The following is an 18,798-nucleotide window of genomic DNA, read 5'->3' as shown; positions in this document are numbered from 1 at the left end:
TCCGGCCCCTCCTTTCGCCCCGCCCCCAGCCAGCCACACGGACAGGCGGAGGGAGGGCGGGGATTCGGTGGGAGGAGCCGCGGTGGCCCCGCCCCTCCCGCCGCCCCTTCGCTTCGGGCGGCTCCTTTGGGCGCGGGAGGCTCCTGGCGGGGGCGGCGGAGCTTCGCCCGGGGAGCTGAAGGGGAGGCTCCGAAGGGAAGGCCCGCGTCCTCCCTTCCCCGGCTTCTCCTGCCAGGCTCCCCCCGGGGGTCTCGGGCGACCCCGGGGAAAAGGCCCTTCCACCCCCAGGAGGAGAACCGCCGGGCCAGGAGCCAAGCAGCCGAAGGGATCCCGGGAAGGGACGGAGCTCAGCCCGAGGGGATCCCGGGAGGCCATTGGGAGCCCAGGAGGGACGGGGGGATCCACTGGAATGCCAGGGATCCCAAGGGGGGATCGGGGACCAGGGGGAAAGAAGCGGATCCCAGGAGGGGATCCCCCCCCACCACTGTTCCCTGTAAGGTGCGCGCCGCCCAGTGGCTTTTGTGAGACGCCTTCCAGGGGAGCCTTGGGGCGGAGCAGAGGAGAGAACTCGGTGCTCCGGAGGACCGAGCAGCCCTGCGAAGGCGGCAACAGGAGGGAAGCGGGCAAAGACCAGGAAGGGGGCGGCTGGGAGTTGGGTGGACGAGAGGCGCCCCCATCCCAGGGGAGGGAAACCGTCTTGGACCAACAAGGGCTGCAACGGGGAGGAGGGAGGAAGGGGGGGGTGCAAATGCCCAGCTTCCCGCAAGGCATCGAAATCCTCCCATTCCCCCCAATCCTGTCGGAGCTGAAGAAGCTCTGTGCAAAACCCCCCTTGGTTCCCGTCTTGCCTGGGCTCAAAACCGCAGCCTTGAAACGAGGCTCGGCGTAAGGCGGAGGAAGGAAGACGTTTCCTTCTGGGGAAAGAGCTGGAGGCCGGGAGAAAGAGCCAAACGGGACCCTGGCTATCTCCCCCCCCCTCCCACCTCCTCGCTTCCAGGAACTCCCCGCAACCCCCCGCCCCACAAGAGAGACCTCAGCGCCGCCCCGAGGGACGGGAGGGGTCCCGGGCGCAGCGGCATCGTCTCCCCCCCCCCGCCCGAATAGGGAGGCCTTTTGCACCTGCGACCGGAGCCCCTAGGTTGCGTTCAGCGACTGAAAGGATCGCCCAAATCCGCCCAGCACAACTCCGCCTTCTGTCCGTAAAGTTTGGGGGAGAGGAAAGAGCGCTGGGTTCCTTTGCGCGCCTTCCAGGGCCCTGGAGGAGGAAGAACCGAGGTCGGATCCTCCGAGGAGGGAAAAGGGGATCCTCCGCAATCTCTTCCCAGGGGAGGAAGGGGGCTGTTTCACCCTCTTCCTTCGCTTCGATTTCCAGCCGCGTTGGGGGAATGCAAATGTATTCTTGCCTTTATAACCGGAGGGGAGACCGAAGGAAAGGGAGGGAAAGGGAAAGGATCCCGAGCGGGTCCCTCCCGCCGGGCGGCCAAAGAATGAAGGTTCAGGCGGGACCCAAACTCCCAGGGGACCATTTCCACTCGCTCTCTCCGGGATCCAGGCTGGCTTTCTGCGCCCACCGTCGCCCAGACTGCGGCATCCCTTCCAGACCGCGCTACGGACTTCCCGAGGCCAACGTCCCAGAGGAAGGAGCGGGAGCCCTGCAGCCTTGGCGTCCTCTCCCTCCATTCCATTCTTCTGTCACTTTCTCTCTCCTTCTCCCTTCTCTCTCCTCTTTGTCTCTTTCTGTCTCTTTCACCCTCTTTCTCTTTGTCTCTCTTTCTCTCTCCTTCTTTCCCCCTCTTCTGTCACTTTCTCTGTCCTTCTCTCTCCTCTTTGTCTCTTTCACCCTCTTTCTCTTTGTCTCTTTCTCTCTCCTTCTTTCCCACTCTTCTGTCACTTTCTGTCCTTCTCTCTCCTCTTTGTCTCTTTCTGTCTCTTTCACCCTCTTTCTCTTTGTCTCTCTTTCTCTCTCCTTCTTTCCCACTCTTCTGTCACTTTCTCTGTCCTTCTCTGTCTCTTTCTGTCTCTCTTCCCTCTTTTTTTCTTCCTCTCTCCACTCTTTTATCACTTTCTCTCTACTGCCCAACCTGTCCCCATACTTATCTTCGATTGATCATGTTTGCAATAATTTACCTTCTTTCCTAAATAGGCGCAGTTCCCTTACTGGATCCCTCAAGCTCACTCAAACACACACACACACACACACACACACACACACACCATTTTTCTCCATTCCAATTCGGATCCTATAAATCAATTGCTCTGTGAAGCATCTGTGAAAAAAATTCAGGTGCTCAGGCATGAAAATGTGCTGCTCAAATACTATACTTTTCCGCACACACTGAAAAAAAATTAGAGGGAACATTGGCCAAGTCCCAAGACAGGACCCCCACAGCCTGCCCTCTTGATGCCCCCTGGCCCCCCAAACAACCTCCCTACCTGGGGCTCCTGCTCAGAATCCACACCTGCCTCTCTCAAGGCGGGGCAGCCCAGAGCCCCTGAGCTGAGGTGGCCCCTCTGAGCAGCCGGGCTCCCTGCAGGACACGGAGGAGCCCTCAGCCTCGGCTTGGAAGGCTGGTGGGAGGCAGAAACGGTTCCACCACAAAACCGCACTCGATTAAACCGCGCCCGACTAAACCACATCGCTGACGTCATCAACAGGGCGACAACAGCGCGGCGGAGACAGAAGCACGCTGTAAACCCTAAACCTAAAATTAACCCCTAAACCTAACCCCCCTAAACCTAACCCTAACCCTTAACCTAACCCTAAACCTAATCCTAACCCTTAACCTAACCCTAAACCTAACCCTTAACCTAACCCTAACCCTAATCCTAACCCTTAACCTAACCCTAAACCTAACCCTAATCCTAACCCTTAACCTAACCCTAACCCTAACCCCCCTTAACCTAACCCTAAACCTAACCCTTAACCTAACCCTTAACCTAACCCTAAACCTAATCCTAACCCTTAACCTAACCCTTAACCTAACCCTTAACCTAACCCTAAACCTAACCCTAACCCTTAACCTAACCCTAACCCTAACCCCCCTTAACCTAACCCTAACCCTTAACCTAACCCTTAACCTAACCCTAAACCTAATCCTAACCCTTAACCTAACCCTAAACCTAACCCTTAACCTAACCCTAACCCTAACCCCCCTTAACCTAACCCTAAACCTAACCCTAAACCTAACCCTTAACCTAATCCTAAACCTAACCCTAACCCTTAACCTAACCCTAAACCTAACCCTTACCTTAAGTTGAATCGGCTTGCTTTCAAAGCGCTATTTAAAGCGCCCTTCTTTCTCCGCGCTGGCTGTTGTCGCCCTGTTGATGACGTCAGCGACGCAGTTTAATCGGGCGCGGTTTTGACGGGTCACGGGGCAGAAACACCTGCATTGACTAGGTGGGGAGCCACGTCAAGGCAAGCTAGGCAGGGCGCAGGGGCCCATTTCAGAGAAGGGGAAACTGAGCCACCTGCATGCAGATCTTGCTAAGCCCAATAGCAGAGGAGTCGGGTGGGGTTACTGGAGAGAAAGAGATGCAGGTGGAAATAATCATAGTCTTAGCAAATCCTTTCCACTGCCCTATAGCCCCCTGTAGCCCACAAGGGCAAGAAATTAGGTTGCAATCCAATAGGTTGCAACCTAATGGCTGATCAATCAATTGTCAATTGTCAATTTAATGGGTTTATATACCGCCCAATCCAAGGGGGGACTCAGGGTGGCTTACAAGTATGAATAAAATAAAATAACATACAGGGGAAGAATGTAAAATAATACAAACATTTTAAAAACACAACATACATCTGGGTTAATTGGGGGTTGACCTGATTTGAGTCAGCAACCCCAGGCCTGCCGGAACAGCCTTTTGGAAGGCTGCAAGGGTGGGGAGGGTCCGGATCTCTGTTGGTAACTCATTCCACAGAGCCAGAGCAGCAACAGAAAATTGTCCGGCATTCCCCCCGACCAGAATCGCAAGAATGTTCAAGAATAAATCAGAAAAGTGTTGGAAATGTCACCAGATACCTGGCTCATACTACCACATGTGGTGGACTTGCACTGAAGCCAAAAGATACTGGACTAAAATCCACATGTGGTTGGAGAAAATGATACACAAACAAATAGACTTTAAACCAGAGGTCTTTTTATTGGGAATCTTACCAGAAACCTACAACAAAGACTTAAAATATTTGATTGTAAATGTGTTAACAGCAGCCAGAATTGTATTTGCAAAAAACTGGAAAAATGAAACAATACCAAAAGAGGAAGAAATCATTCGAAAAATAATGGACTGTGCCGAAATGAGTAAATTGACATTTGAAATTAGAGAGCAAGAGGATGAACAATTTTATAAGATATGGGACTTGTTTTATCAATGGCTAAGGGAAAAAAAACAAAATTTTGGAAATGAAAAATGATACACTTATGCCTTAATTGGAAAAAGTAAATGATGATATAATTATGATGTGAAATAATTCAACAATGATATAAGGAAGTACTAATATAAGGTCTGGTGATATAATGTATAAGGTTAAGAACTTATTATAATGATATTTCGCTGCTGATAAGGCAATTCTAATAGGGGAACAAATGAAAACTGGTATATATAGGCAGCGATGCCTTGTTGAACAATGAAGGAATAAGATCTCTGTTTGAAGGTATGAAATGCAAGATTAACAATGAATAGAAGTATATTCTCTGGGGGAAAACAATGCTAATGTTAATTGAATATATATGGTAGAAGGAAAATGAGACCTTTAGTTACATTAGAGGAAATATCTGAGATGGTAAACATTATTTGAAGATGTAGATGTTAAAACAACCGTAATCAAACGACATGCTGCATGTGATGATGGTTGTTTTTTTTCCTCTCTTTTTTTTCTATTCCTTCTTGGACCTTTTTTTGCCCTTTTTGGCCTCCCCCCCTCCCCCTACCCTTTTTTTCTTTTTCTTTTTCTTTTCTTCTCTCTCTCCCTTGTTTTATTTTGTTGTTTTTTGTTTTTTAAACCCTAGCTTATTGTGGTGCTTATTAAATATACAATAGAGAGATATGGGATGTATAAACTTAGTAGGGATGCACCTGTGATTAAACGACATATTATATGTGAAGATGGGTTTTCCCTTCCCCCCCCTTTTTCTTTTTTTTTTCCATCCTCTCCTTTTCCCATTGTTGTTTGTGTAATAAAAAATAAAAATAATTTAAAAAAAAAAAGAAGAAGAAATTGTCCAATGTTCTTTAAGAGATTGGACAACCTGAAATACTATAGAGTTTTCTGCTTGAGTAATGAGTTGGGCTAGAAGACCTCCAAGGTCCCTTCCAAGTCTGTGACTCTGGGAAGGAAAGATTGAAGGAAAAAGTGAGAAGGGAGGGAGGGAAGGAAGGGAGAAGGGAGGGAGGGAGGGAGGGAAGGAAGGAAGGAGGGAGGGAAGGAAGGAAGGAAGGAATGAAGGATGGATCTGAATATGAAATACACCCAGCCAGTCCTTAACTTACAACCGTCCATTTAGTGGCTTCAAATTTACAACAGCCCTGAAAAAAGTCATTTATGGCCATTTTCCACACTTATGACCATTGCAGCAACCCCATGGTCAAGTGACCAAAATTGAAATGTTTGGCAACCAACTCATATCTATGACGGTTGCAGTATCCCAGGCACATGTGGTCACTTTTTGAAATCTTCTGACCAGGAAAGGCCCTGGGGAAGCCACGTTCACTTAACAACCGCAGCAAGGAAAGTCGTAAAATGGGACAAAACTCACTTAACAAATTTCTCACTTAGCAACATACATTTTGGGCTCAATTGTGATCGTAACTCGAGGATTACCTGTAGCCACTATTGCGATGCCTTGAAACAAGGCTCTGAAACCTTCGTCCTTTTATGATTGGGGGGGGGGGGGCTGCAACTCCATGGGCTCAGCCTGCTGGGGAATTATAGCAATAGCAATAGCAGTTAGACTTATATACCGCTTCATAGGACTTTCAGCCCCCTCTAAGCGGTTTACAGAGTCAGCATATTGCCCCCAACAACAATCCGGGTCCTCATTTCACCCACCTCGGAAGGATGGAAGGCTGAGTCAACCTTGAGCCGGTGAGATTAGAACCTCTGAGCTGCAGATAACTGTCAGCTGAAGTGGCCTGCAGTACTGCACCCTAACCACTGTGCCACCTCAGATAGATAGATAGATAGATAGATAGATAGATAGATAGATAGATAGATAGATAGATAGATAGATAGATAGATAGATAGATAGATAGATAGATCAATAGCAACAGCAGTTGCTATTATAGCAATAGCAACAGCAGTTAGACTTATATACCGCTTCATAGGACTTGCTGAAGTGGCCTGCAGTGCTGCACCCTAACCACTGCGCCACCTTCTGAGAGTGGAAGTGCAGCCGTCTTCAAACGTCCGTGGAGGGACACGGAAAGACCGATGAAGCCCAAGGGAAAAGGAAGGGAGTCTCTCGTGGCTCTGAGGTCCTCATCCAGAGCCTCCCGCCTGGTCCAGGGTGGGTTAAATCTCTCCTGCTGATTGTAACTCCTCAGCTGCTAAAGGCCACCCAGCCAGGTGACGCTCTGAGTAAAGTCAGGCCAAAGACACAATCCCCCCCCCCCCCCAAGGATGGCCCTGCCGCCCTCCAGGTCACCAGATTTGCCCCCAGATGTACTGGGGATGAAGCTCCAGAGCAGTGGGTCTCATCCTTCCTAATGCCGCGACCCTTTAATACAATTCCTCGTGTTGTGGTGACCCCCAACCATGAAATTATGTTATGTCTTCCATATTATTTTGAAAATATGTCTTTAGGTGACCCCTGTGAAAGGGTCCTTCGACCCCAAGTGCCCTGATCTCTAGGCCGCCCTCAGCAGCCCTCCAGGCCCCTGTGATGAGGAGCTGCAGCTTGGCTGGCTCGGCTGACCAGCGGATAATTAATTGGCAAGAGGTGGATGGATGGGGGGGGGAAGAGCTGGCGGCTGGTGATTGATCTGCCACTGTCCCAAGTGCTGAATTCTCACGGCTTCCACCACCTGAGTTGCTGCTTGAACAGGGTGCAGAGAAAGGCTGTGTATTGTTCTATTCCATTCCATACCATTTATTTTATTATTTTATTTATTATTTTATTATATTTATATTTATATTTATGTTTATATTTGTATTTGTATTTATATTTGTATTTATATTTGTATTTATATTTGTATTCATATTCGTATTCACATTCGTATTTATATTTGTATTTATTATTTGCATTATTATTTGTATTATTATTTATATTTATGCAAGGCAAAGGCCTTGTCAGGCCTGCAGCCATCTTTTCCTTTGGATCTTTGGCCTGCCACACTTTCTATTCTTCTGCTATGCGTTTTCTATGGTGGGAAAATGGGAGGAGGGATTGTACGGAGTTAGATGCTGTGTAGCCATAACAACATTCTTACTAGGAAGCCAAGGTCATCCTTTGTCTTTGCACCTCTACACTTGATTGGAACTGGATGGGTGGAACTGCCAGCATGGCAGTGGGAGTTTGGACCTTGGGATGGGATTGTGGGTGTTGGGGGGAAAGATCTTGAACTTCCAAATGGGTGGGGGAAACCGGGAAGCTTTCAGATTCGGGTTTTCCCAGATGTGCCAACGTGGCTCTCTTCATCAATTGGAGCTTTGAGGAATCCTTTGCCTCGGACTCCGATTTACTTTTGGGTGCTACTTGGAAGCCTGACAGGCCGTGGCTGGAGGCCCAGAAGGCCAGAGACTGAGGAGGGCTCCTTCACGGCAGGCGAAAGCTGGAGCCCAACCCTGCTGACCCAAAGGATGAAGGGACAGGCATGGACCCGTCCAAGATCAACAGGCTTTCCAGCGATCTGCTTCCCGCCTCCCTTGGCCCCTGATCGTATCTGAGCCCTTCGGGACTCCTGGGAGGAGGACATCAACGCAGAAATGTCATCACCGGCTTCGCCTCCACCTCCCAAACTCCACCCTTCCATTTCAGGAGAGTTTCCGCACTTGGCAGGGAGGTCAGATGGAGACGTCCAAAGTTTTTCAGGCCACCAGCCGGCTTCACCCAAGGGGGCCTCCAGTTGCCCCCCACCACTCTTTCTGCCACTCCAGGCCCCACCTCTGCCCGCCCCCTTCACTCACAATTTAAGATGGTGTGGAATATACAGTCCTCGACTTACAACAGATTGTTTAGTGACCTCCTCTTCGTCTCCACTGGAGCCTGTCCTACTTCCCTACCTGTCGTTCAAGCCATGCCTCAGCAGACTGAACAGCCCAGGGCTCCGAATGTGCCTCTCGGAGCTTCTCTCCGCCTTGACGCTGGAGAGCAGATGAAGGGCTAAAGTGCCAAGGGAGACCCCCTGAGAGATGGAGGACCACCTGCTGAAGGGCCTCTTGAAGCTGTTACTTTTCTCTCGCCAAGTTTCCTTCTGCCTCTCCGAGAGCAGCTGCTGGGAAATGCAGCAAAGGAAGCCCTGGCTGGTATGGGCAGGGTCTGCTCCAAAGCAGATGGCAGAGACCCCTCCCCTTAAAAGGGAAGGGTTTCTGGGTCCCAGTCCATCCTGCGGCCTGGGCCTTCATAGTGGTCTCCCATCTCATTGCCAACCGAACCTCACCCTTCTTAGCTTCTTCGGGATCCACCATAATCAGCCAGTTGTGCTGACATAGGTTGCGTTGCCCCCTAAAACAGGGGGCAACAGGGAAACTGTTGCCCTTGTATGACTTGTGGACTTCAACTCCCAGAATGTCAGCCTAGCCAGCAACATTGCTTTCCTTCCAGCTTGCTGCCGGCTGCCTTGGAAACAGGGAGGGAGGGAGCAATGGGCATTTGGGAAGGGAATTGTGCAGGTGGTGTGAAAGTGGAATTGCTGAGAAGCCCTTGAAGAGCATTCGGAGTCTTCAGCTTGTCCAGAATGCAGCCGCGCGAGCGATCGTGGGTGCACCTCGGTTCACCCACGTAACACCTATCCTCCGCGAGCTGCACTGGCTGCCTATTGGTCTCCGGATACGCTTCAAGGTGCTAGTCGTAACTTATAAAGCCCTTCATGGTATTGGACCTGGGTACTTGAGAGACCGCCTGCTGCCAATTACCTCCACTAGACCGATCAGATCCCACAGATTAGGCCTCCTCCGAATTCCATCCGCCGGCCAATGCCGACTGGCGACTACCCGGAGGAGAGCCTTCTCTGTGGCTGCTCCGACCCTCTGGAACGAGCTCCCCGTGGAGATTCGCACCCTCACCACCCTCCAGGCCTTCCGCAAAGCCCTCAAAACCTGGCTGTTCCGACAGGCCTGGGGCTAAAGAGCTGTTGCCCCCGTCTCGAATTGGTATGACTGTTGTGTGTTTTTAAACTATGCATTGTTATGTTTCATTTTTTAATTTTTTGTCTGTACCCCCCTTCCCCGGTTCGAGTTGTGAGCCACCCTGAGTCCCCTTCGGGGGAAAAAAGGCGGCATATAAATACAATAAACTGAAACTGAACTGAACTGAAGCCATAGGGAGGCTTGGAATCAGGGAGGGCAGCTTGGGTTGTTTAACAGCTTCAAGGCCAACCGTCCGTGAAATGGCATGCAGGAGGGCGGCACGGAGCACCTGAACCAGAGACATTCTCAAACATATTCCTGGCCAATGATTGGACTGTGGTTGCCTGGATACTGAGGTTAGTTTCAATTTGTCTTTTGTTCTTTCACAGTAAAAGTCCCTTTTCTTTGAATCTATGGAGCCAAGGTTTTTCTTCCCTGGGGGTTGATCGGAGGCAGCCGTGACACAGAAATTCCTGAGCCAACCATGCTGGCTTTGAAGTGCCCAAGTCATAAAAGGCCCATAGTCCCCAACCTCCGTTCTAAAACAAACGAAAAAGACGCTCCATTAAGTTGACCTGCATTCTGGGTGATTTCACGGATGTTTCCCTATATTCCTATCTTTTTTTTAATTGACAAATTAAATCAGGTGGTTGGACTAGAAGTCTTCCAAGGTCTCCTCCCACCCTCTTCTTCAGTTATTTTCTTAATAACTAGATACCTGATTTTTCTTTTTGTTACTTTATCGAAGTGTAAAAGATAAAGAAAAATGCAAATAATGGGAAAGTTAGGAAGGGGAAAGGAAAGAGGAAGAAGGATAGGGTAAAGATGAAAAGGAAAGAAAACGGTATGAATACAGTAGAATAAGGTAATAACATACAGACCTGATTGTTTCCTTTTGCACAATGATGCTTACTGGACGTTTCTATAGCAATAAACTTCGTGTTTCCTGAATAGTAATGAAGAAGTATATGAATCCATATTGGCTATTTGCTTTTATTATGAATTGCTTATGTTACTATACAATTGTTACTGATTAAACCAATATTTGCTGTTTGCTTCTGATATGAGATACTGCTAGAAATCATTTATTAAGAATTTAACTTTGCTGTTGGCTTCTGCTTATATTATTGCATACGGTCATAAATTACTTGTTTTCCAGGCCAGCAAATTGTAACCTTAATATACTGGATGACATTACTGCAAATGTTCTCTCACTGCTGCATTTCGCTTCTATCTCTTGGCTTCAAAGCTAGGCACATTCTTGAAAGCATAGAAGAAATTGTTACAGGGGAATATCAGGCCCCATAGATAAAGGAACCAAACCAGGGAGTTTTCCTGGCTCATAAATCCTTAAAGCCTTCTGCTGGAATAACAACTTGGCCAAGGGGGGCTGCCACCCCCTCCCCAAGGCAATATTCCCTCTAATTTTTTTTCAGTGTGAGCAGAAAAGTATAGTGATTGAGCGGCATATTTTCATGCCTGAGCACCTGAATTTTTTTCACAGATGTCACCTAAGACTACAATGAAATCAGTATTATTTGAAACTCAAGTTATGTTTATTCAAGGTACCCGCTTAATTAAAAGTGTTATATAATATCAGTATCACTTAACAACGCTCCTGCTTAGCAACCAAAATGTTGGCTCAGAAACTCTGGCATTTGAAGCACGCAAGTCTTAAAGCTGTCAAGTTACAAGACCTTTGCACCCCTAGCCCTTTAGGGGAAAAAAAAACCCCAGGGGTCTTCAAACCTGACAGCTTTAAGCCTTGTGGACTTCAACTCCCAGAATTCCTCCTCCAGTCATGTTGCAGCAACGTCATCTGCGTGGATCTGCTCCATCTTCGGGTTTTTTTACAGGGGGCAGGGCTGCCGCTGAAGATGCCAACGAACCCCCCGCTGCCACTAAATAGCTGCTGCCTCCTCCTCCTCCTCCTCCTCCTCCAAAAGCACCAACATATTTGCTGCCCAGCGCTGCAGCCGAGGTGAAGCCTCCAAAGCTCCCGCAGGCGCCCCCACCCATGGCAGCGGCGGCGGTGCCTCCCCCTCCGCTCAGAGCACCTCAGCTGGGCGCTGGGTTACCCCTGCCGCAGCCTCCACCTCCGCGGTTTTTCAGAAGCCATGAGGCCTTTTTCCCTGACCCCCCCCCCGCCGCCTTCCTACTAGTTCCCGCTGCCAAATGGCTCCTCAAAAGCACGGCGGAGGAGGAAGGGAGAGGGATAACGCGGGGGCCAGCTCAGGTGCTCTGCGTGGAGGCTAAGTCAAGGACTGGCTGTGTTGCAGAGGAGCTGGGAGCCACCCAAGGATTTCACGGCGCTACGAGGAGGAGAGCGAGCCTCCGAGCAGCTGCGGGGAGCCTGCCTTGCCAGGAGCGACCTTCGGCTGGACGGAGGGGCGGGGGCTGCCTGGAGAAACAGCGAGGGCCCTTTTGAGCTAGTGAGCAAGAACGTTTGTGGAGCACACCGGTTGTGTGTGGAGGCTCCACGCAGAGCACCTGAGCTGGCCCCCGTGTTATCCCTCTCCCTTCCGCCACGCTTTTGAGGAGCCATTTGGCAGCGGGAGATAGTAGGAAGGCAGCGGAGGGGGGGGGAGCAGGGAAAAAGGCCTCATGGCTTCTGAAAAACCGCGGAGGTGGAGGCAGCGGCAGGGGTAACCCAGAGCCCAGCTGAGGTGCTCCGAGCGGAGGGGGAGGCACCGCCGCCGCTGCCATGGGCGGGGGCGCCTGCGGGAGCTTTGGAGGCTTCATCTCGGCTGCAGCGTTGGCGGCAAATCTGGCAGTGCGGTTGGAGGAGGAGGCGGCAGCAGCTCTTCCCCTCATCTTCCGGAACCTGTGGCAGAAATCACTGCGCGCAGTTAAAAACGGCCGCGTGGTGTTTTCTTGCAATGTGCACGGCGGCGCAGCCGCACCTTAGAGGGAACAGTGCTCTCCACTCTCCAGGCATTTCATCCCTTTCTCTCCACAATGCATCCTTTGATGTCTATAAAGGTTGCTCCTCTGACTGAAGCTCTTTCCACACTCCAGGCATTTATGAGGCTTTTCTCCTGTGTGGATCTTTTGATGTGCATAAAGGTGGCTCCTCTGACTGAAGCTCTTTCCACACTCCAGACATTTATGAGGCTTTTCTCCTGTGTGAATCATTTGATGTGCATAAAGGCTGCTCCTCTGACTGAAGCTCTTTCCACACTCCAGGCATTTATGAGGCTTTTCTCCTGTGTGTATCATTTGATGTGCATAAAGATCGCTCCTCTGACTGAAGCTCTTTCCACACTCCAGACATTTATGAGGCTTTTCTCCTGAATGGATCCTTTTATGTTCATAAAGGCTGCTCCTCTGACTGAAGCTCATTCCACACTCCAGGCATTTATGAGGCTTTTCTCCTGTGTGGATCGTTTGATGTGCATAAAGATCGCTCCTCTGAATGAAGCTCTTTCCACACTCCAGACATTTATGAGGTTTCTCCCCTGTGTGCATCCTTTGATGTCTATAAAGGGTGCTCCTCTCAGTGAAGCTCTTTCCACACTCCAGACATTTATGAGGTTTTTTTCCTGTGTGGATCCTTTGATGTCTATAAAGGTGGCTCCTCTGACTGAAGCTCTTGCCACACTCCAGACATTTATGAGGCTTTTCTCCTGTGTGGATCCTTTGATGTGCATAAAGGCTGCTCCTCTCACTGAAGCTCTTGCCACACTCCAGACATTTATGAGGCTTTTCTCCTGTGTGGATCCTTTGATGTGCATAAAGGCTGCTCCTCTCACTGAAGCTCTTGCCACACTCCAGACATTTATGAGGTTTTTTTTCCTGTGTGGATCCTTTGATGTCTATAAAGGTGGCTCCTCTCACTGAAGCTCTTGCCACACTCCAGACATTTATGAGGCTTTTCTCCTGTGTGGATCCTTTGATGTGCATAAAGGCTGCTCCTCTCACTGAAGCTCTTGCCACACTCCAGACATTTATGAGGTTTTTTTTTCTGTGTGGATCCTTTGATGTCTATAAAGGTTGCTCCTCTCACTGAAGCTCTTGCCACACTCCAGACATTTATGAGGTTTTTCTCCTGTGTGGACCCTTTGATGTGCATAAAGGCTGCCCCTCTCACTGAAGCTCTTGCCACACTCCAGACATTTATGAGGTTTTTCTCCTGTGTGGATCCTTTGATGTGCATAAAGGCTGCTCCTCTGACTGAAGCTCTTGCCACACTCCAGACATTTATGAGGTTTTTCTCCTGTGTGGATCCTTTGATGTGCATAAAGGCTGCTCCTCTCACTGAAGCTCTTGCCACACTCCAGACATTTATGAGGATTTTCTCCTGAATGGACCTTTAGATGCTTTCGTAGATACACATTTCTCTTGAAGAATTTTTCACATTCCGGGCACTGATATCTCTCTTCTTCCTCCTGGATCCTTTGGGGATTCCGGGGTCTTCCGAAGGACCCTCCGCCCTCCAGGCCCGTCTCGGCGTCTCCGCCCGTTTCCTCCTCCCCGCATCGCCCTCCAGGCAGCCGCCTTTCCCGGACTCCCGCTGGGCTCATCCCTCCTGCAGCTCCGGAGCCCCCCGGCCTTTCCCCGCCGTCTCCCGGGGCTGCTCCGTCCTCCTGCAGGGGAGAAAGAGAGGCGGGTCACGGCGGCGTCCCCCTCACCGCAGGAGAGGCCCAGGCCGAGGCCTCCCCTCCCGAGGACCCGAAGGAGACCCTCCCAGGCTGCCACTCCGTCCCAGCAGACTCTACTTACTTCCGGTTTCTCCGCCTCCGAAGCGAACCGCTCCCTCCGTCAGCTCTCTGGTTCCGAAAGGGAAGGCGCTCCATATACCAGCCCCTCCTTCCTGCGAAGCCCCGCCTTCTCCTCTCCAGGCACCGCCTCGTGGATTTTCCCCCAAAGGAGAGAAAGGGACCCGCTAGAACAGTTCGGTTCTCAGCCTTCCTGATGCCGTTCGACACCGTTCCTCCTGCGGCGGTGACCCCCAAGCGCCAAATTGGGCTCCAGCCTTCCCTTCGCCGCCACGTTCCTTTCTTTTATTTCATTTTCCGCGCCTGGTTTTCCGCCTCAGCAACGGTCCCTCTCGGCCTCCGTATCTCCGCCCACCAACCTCCTTCGCTGGGAGGGAGCTGCTTTCCCAGCGTCCTCTGCGCTTGCGCGTCTGTCCCCACTCCGGCCCCTCCTTTCGCCCCGCCCCCAGCCAGCCACACGGACAGGCGGAGGGAGGGCGGGGATTCGGTGGGAGGAGCCGCGGTGGCCCCGCCCCTCCCGCCGCCCCTTCCCTTCGGGCGGCTCCTTTGGGCGCGGGAGGCTCCTGGCGGGGGCGGGGGAGCTTCGCCCGGGGAGCTGAAGGGGAGGCTCCGAAGGGAAGGCCCGCGTCCTCCCTTCCCCGGCTTCTCCTGCCAGGCCACCCCGGGGAAAAGGCCCTTCCACCCCCAGGAGGAGAACCGCCGGGCCAGGAGCCAAGCAGCCGAAGGGATCCCGGGAAGGGACGGAGCTCAGCCCGAGGAGATCCCGGGAGGCCATTGGGAGACAAGGGAGACAAGGAGGGACGGGGGGATCCACTGGAATGCCAGGGATCCCAAGGGGGGATCGGGGACCAGGGGGAAAGAAGCGGATCCCAGGAGGGGATCCCCCCCCACCACTGTTCCCTGTAAGGTGCGCGCCGCCCAGTGGCTCTTGGGAGGCGCCTTCCAGGGGAGCCTTGGGGCGGAGCAGAGGAGAGAACTCGGTGCTCCGGAGGACCGAGCAGCCCTGCGAAGGAGGCAACAGGAGGGAAGCGGGCAAAGACCAGGAAGGGGGCGGCTGGGAGTTGGGTGGACGAGAGGCGCCCCCATCCCAGGGGAGGGAAACCGTCTTGGACCAACAAGGGCTGCAACGGGGAGGAGGGAGGAAGGGGGGGGTGCAAATGCCCAGCTGCCCGCAAGGCATCGAAATCCTCCCGTTCCCCCCAATCCTGTCGGAGCTGAAGAAGCTCTGTGCAAAACCCCCCTTGGTTCCCGTCTTGCCTGGGCTCAAAACCGCAGCCTTGAAACGAGGCTCGGCGTAAGGCGGAGGAAGGAAGACGTTTCCTTCTGGGGAAAGAGCTGGAGGCCGGGAGAAAGAGCCAAACGGGACCCTGGCTATCTCCCCCCCCCTCCCACCTCCTCGCTTCCAGGAACTCCCCGCAACCCCCCGCCCCACAAGAGAGACCTCAGCGCCGCCCCGAGGGACGGGAGGGGTCCCGGGCGCAGCGGCATCGTCTCCCCCCCCCCCGCCCGAATAGGGAGGCCTTTTGCACCTGCGACCGGAGCCCCTAGGTTGCGTTCAGCGACTGAAAGGCTCGCCCAAATCCGCCCAGGACAACTCCGCCTTCTGTCCGTAAAGTTTGGGGGAGAGGAAAGAGCGCTGCGTTCCTTTGCGCGCCTTCCAGGGCCCTGGAGGAGGAAGAACCGAGGTCGGATCCTCCGAGGAGGGAAAAGGGGATCCTCCGCAATCTCTTCCCAGGGGAGGAAGGGGGGTGTTTCAGCCTCTTCCTTCGCTTCCATTTCCAGCCGCGTTGGGGGAATGCAAATGTATTCTTGCCTTTATAACCGGAGGGGAGACCGAAGGAAAGGGAGGGAAAGGGAAAGGATCCCGAGCGGGTCCCTCCCGCCGGGCGGCCAAAGGATGAAGGTTCAAGCGGGACCCAAACTCCCAGGGGACCATTTCCACTCGCTCTCTCCGGGATCCAGGCTGGCTTTCTGCGCCCACCGTCGCCCAGACTGTGGCATCCCTTCCAGACCGCGCTACGGACTTCCCGAGGCCAACGTCCCAGAGGAAGGAGCGGGAGCCCTGCAGCCTTGGCGTCCTCTCCCTCCATTCCATTCTTCTGTCACTTTCCCCCTCCTTCTCCCTTCTCTCTCGTCTTTGTCTCTTTCTGTCTCTTTCACCGTCTTTCTCTTTGTCTCTCTTTCTCTCTCCTTCTTTCCCCCTCTTCTGTCACTTTCTCTGTCCTTCTCTCTCCTCTTTGTCTCTTTCTGTCTCTTTCCCCCTCTTTCTCTTTGTCTCTCTTTCTCTCTCCTTCTTTCCCACTCTTCTGTCACTTTCTCTGTCCTTCTCTCTCCTCTTTGTCTCTTTCTGTCTCTTTCACCCTCTTTCTCTGTCTCTCTTTCTCTCTCCTTCTTTCCCCCTCTTCTGTCACTTTCTCTGTCCTTCTCTCTCCTCTTTGTCTCTTTCTGTCTCTTTCACCCTCTCTCTTTGTCTCTCTTTCTCTCTCCTTCTTTCCCACTCTTCTGTCACTTTCTCTGTCCTTCTCTCTCCTCTTTGTCTCTTTCACCCTCTTTCTCTTTGTCTTTCTTTCTCTCCTTCTTTCCCACTCTTCTGTCACTTTCTCTGTCCTTCTCTCTCCTCTTTGTCTCTTTCACCCTCTTTCTCTTTCTCTCTCCTTCTTTCCCACTCTTCTGTCACTTTCTCTGTCCTTCTCTGTCTCTTTCTGTCTCTCTTCCCTCTTTTTTTCTTCCTCTCTCCCACTCTTTTATCACTTTCTCTCTACTGCCCAACCTGTGCCCATACTTATCTTCGATTGATCATGTTTGCAATAATTTACCTTCTTTCCTAAATAGGCGCAGTTCCCTTACTGGATCCCTCAAGCTCACTCAAACACACACACACACACACACACACAAACCATTTTTCTCCATTCCAATTCGGATCCTATAAATCAATTGCTCTGTGAAGCATCTGTGAAAAAAATTCAGGTGCTCAGGCATGAAAATGTGCTGCTCAAATACTATACTTTTCCGCACACACTGAAAAAAAATTAGAGGGAACATTGGCCAGGTCCCAAGACAGGACCCCCATAGCCTGCCCTCTCGATGCCCCCTGGCCCCCCAAACAACCTCCCTACCTGAGGCTCCTGCTCAGAATCCACACCTGCCTCTCTCAGGGCGGGGCAGCCCAGAGCCCCTGAGCTGAGGTGGCCCCTCTGAGCAGCCGGGCTCCCTGCAGGACACGGAGGAGCCCTCAGCCTCGGCTTGGAAGGCTGGTGGGAGGCAGAAACGGTTCCACCACAAAACCGCACTCGATTAAACCGCGCCCGACTAAACCACATCGCTGACGTCATCAACAGGGCGACAACAGCGCGGAGACAGAAGCACGCTGTAAACCCTAAACCTAAAATTAACCCCTAAACCTAAACCTAACCCCCCTAAACCTAACCCTAACCCTAAACCTAATCCTAACCCTTAACCTAACCCTAAACCTAACCCTTAACCTAACCCTAAACCTAACCCTAACCCTAACCCTTAACCTAACCCTAAACCTAACTCTAATCCTAACCCTTAACCTAACCCTTAACCTAACCCTAACCCTAACCCCCCTTAACCTAACCCTAAACCTAACCCTTAACCTAACCCTAACCCTTAACCTAACCCTAAACCTAACCCTTAACCTAACCCTAACCCTTAACCTAACCCTAAACCTAACCCTTAACCTAACCCTAAACCTAACCCTTAACCTAACCCTTAACCTAACCCTAACCCTAACCCTTACATTAAGTTGAATTGGCTTGCTTTCAAAGCGCTATTTAAAGCGCCCTTCTTTCTCCGCGCTGGCTGTTGTTGCCCTGTTGATGACGTCAGCGACGCAGTTTAATCGGGCGCGGTTTTGACGGGTCACGGGCAGAAACACCTGCACTGACTAGGTGGGGAGCCACGTCAAGGCAAGCTAGGCAGGGCGCAGGGGCCCATTTCAGAGAAGGGGAAACTGAGCCACCTGCATGCAGATCTTGCTAAGCCCAATAGCAGAGGAGGCGGGTGGGGTTACTGGAGAGAAAGAGATGCAGGTGGAAATAATCATAGTCTTAGCAAATCCTTTCCACTGCCCTATAGCCCCCTGTAGCCCACAAGGGCAAGAAATTAGGTTGCAATCCAATAGGTTGCAACCTAATGGCTGATCAATCGTCAATTGTCAATTTAATGGGTTTATATACCGCCCAATCCCAGGGGGGACTCAGGGTGGCTTACAAGTATGAATAAAATAAAATAACATACAGGGGAAGAATGTAAAATAATACAAACATTTTAAAAACACAACATACATCTGGGTTAATTGGGGGTTGACCTGATTTGAGTCAGCAACCCCAGGCCTGCCGGAACAGCCAGGTTTTGGTGGCCTTTTGGAAGGCTGCAAGGGTGGGGAGGGTCCGGATCTCTGTTGGTAACTCATTCCACAGAGCCAGAGCAGCAACAGAAAATTGTCCGGCATTCCCCCGACCAGAATCGCAAGAATGTTCAAGAATAAATCAGAAAAGTGTTGGAAATGTCACCAGATACCTGGCTCATACTACCACATGTGGTGGACTTGCACTGAAGCCAAAAGATACTGGACTAAAATCCACATGTGGTTGGAGAAAATGATACACAAACAAATAGACTTTAAACCAGAGGTCTTTTTATTGGGAATTTTACCAGAAACCTACAACAAAGACTTAAAATATTTGATTGTAAATGTGTTAACAGCAGCCAGAATTGTATTTGCAAAAAACTGGAAAAATGAAACAATACCAAAAGAGGAAGAAATCATTC

The 18,798-nt window shown here is 51.3% G+C and overlaps 2 long non-coding RNA genes across 2 annotated transcripts; both read right to left on the bottom strand.

Moving 5' to 3' along the window:
- Positions 1 to 9,608: 9,608 nt before the first annotated feature.
- On the bottom strand, positions 9,609 to 12,230 carry LOC116505308. The gene is made up of 3 exons (XR_004254925.1): positions 12,190 to 12,230; positions 10,168 to 10,232; positions 9,609 to 9,825 (listed from the first exon to the last, which is right to left on the bottom strand). It is a non-coding gene; the product is annotated as an uncharacterized LOC116505308 (long non-coding RNA).
- Positions 12,231 to 13,612: 1,382 nt separating this feature from the next.
- Positions 13,613 to 14,376, bottom strand: LOC116505307. Its single transcript, XR_004254924.1, has 2 exons — positions 14,009 to 14,376; positions 13,613 to 13,872 (listed from the first exon to the last, which is right to left on the bottom strand). It is a non-coding gene; the product is annotated as an uncharacterized LOC116505307 (long non-coding RNA).
- Between the last annotated feature and the right edge of the window lie 4,422 nt (positions 14,377 to 18,798).

Source organism: Thamnophis elegans, chromosome 3 (genome assembly GCF_009769535.1).
Source record: "Thamnophis elegans isolate rThaEle1 chromosome 3, rThaEle1.pri, whole genome shotgun sequence".
Lineage (NCBI taxonomy): Eukaryota > Metazoa > Chordata > Lepidosauria > Squamata > Colubridae > Thamnophis > Thamnophis elegans.
This window is presented reverse-complemented; position numbering and strand designations above follow the sequence as displayed.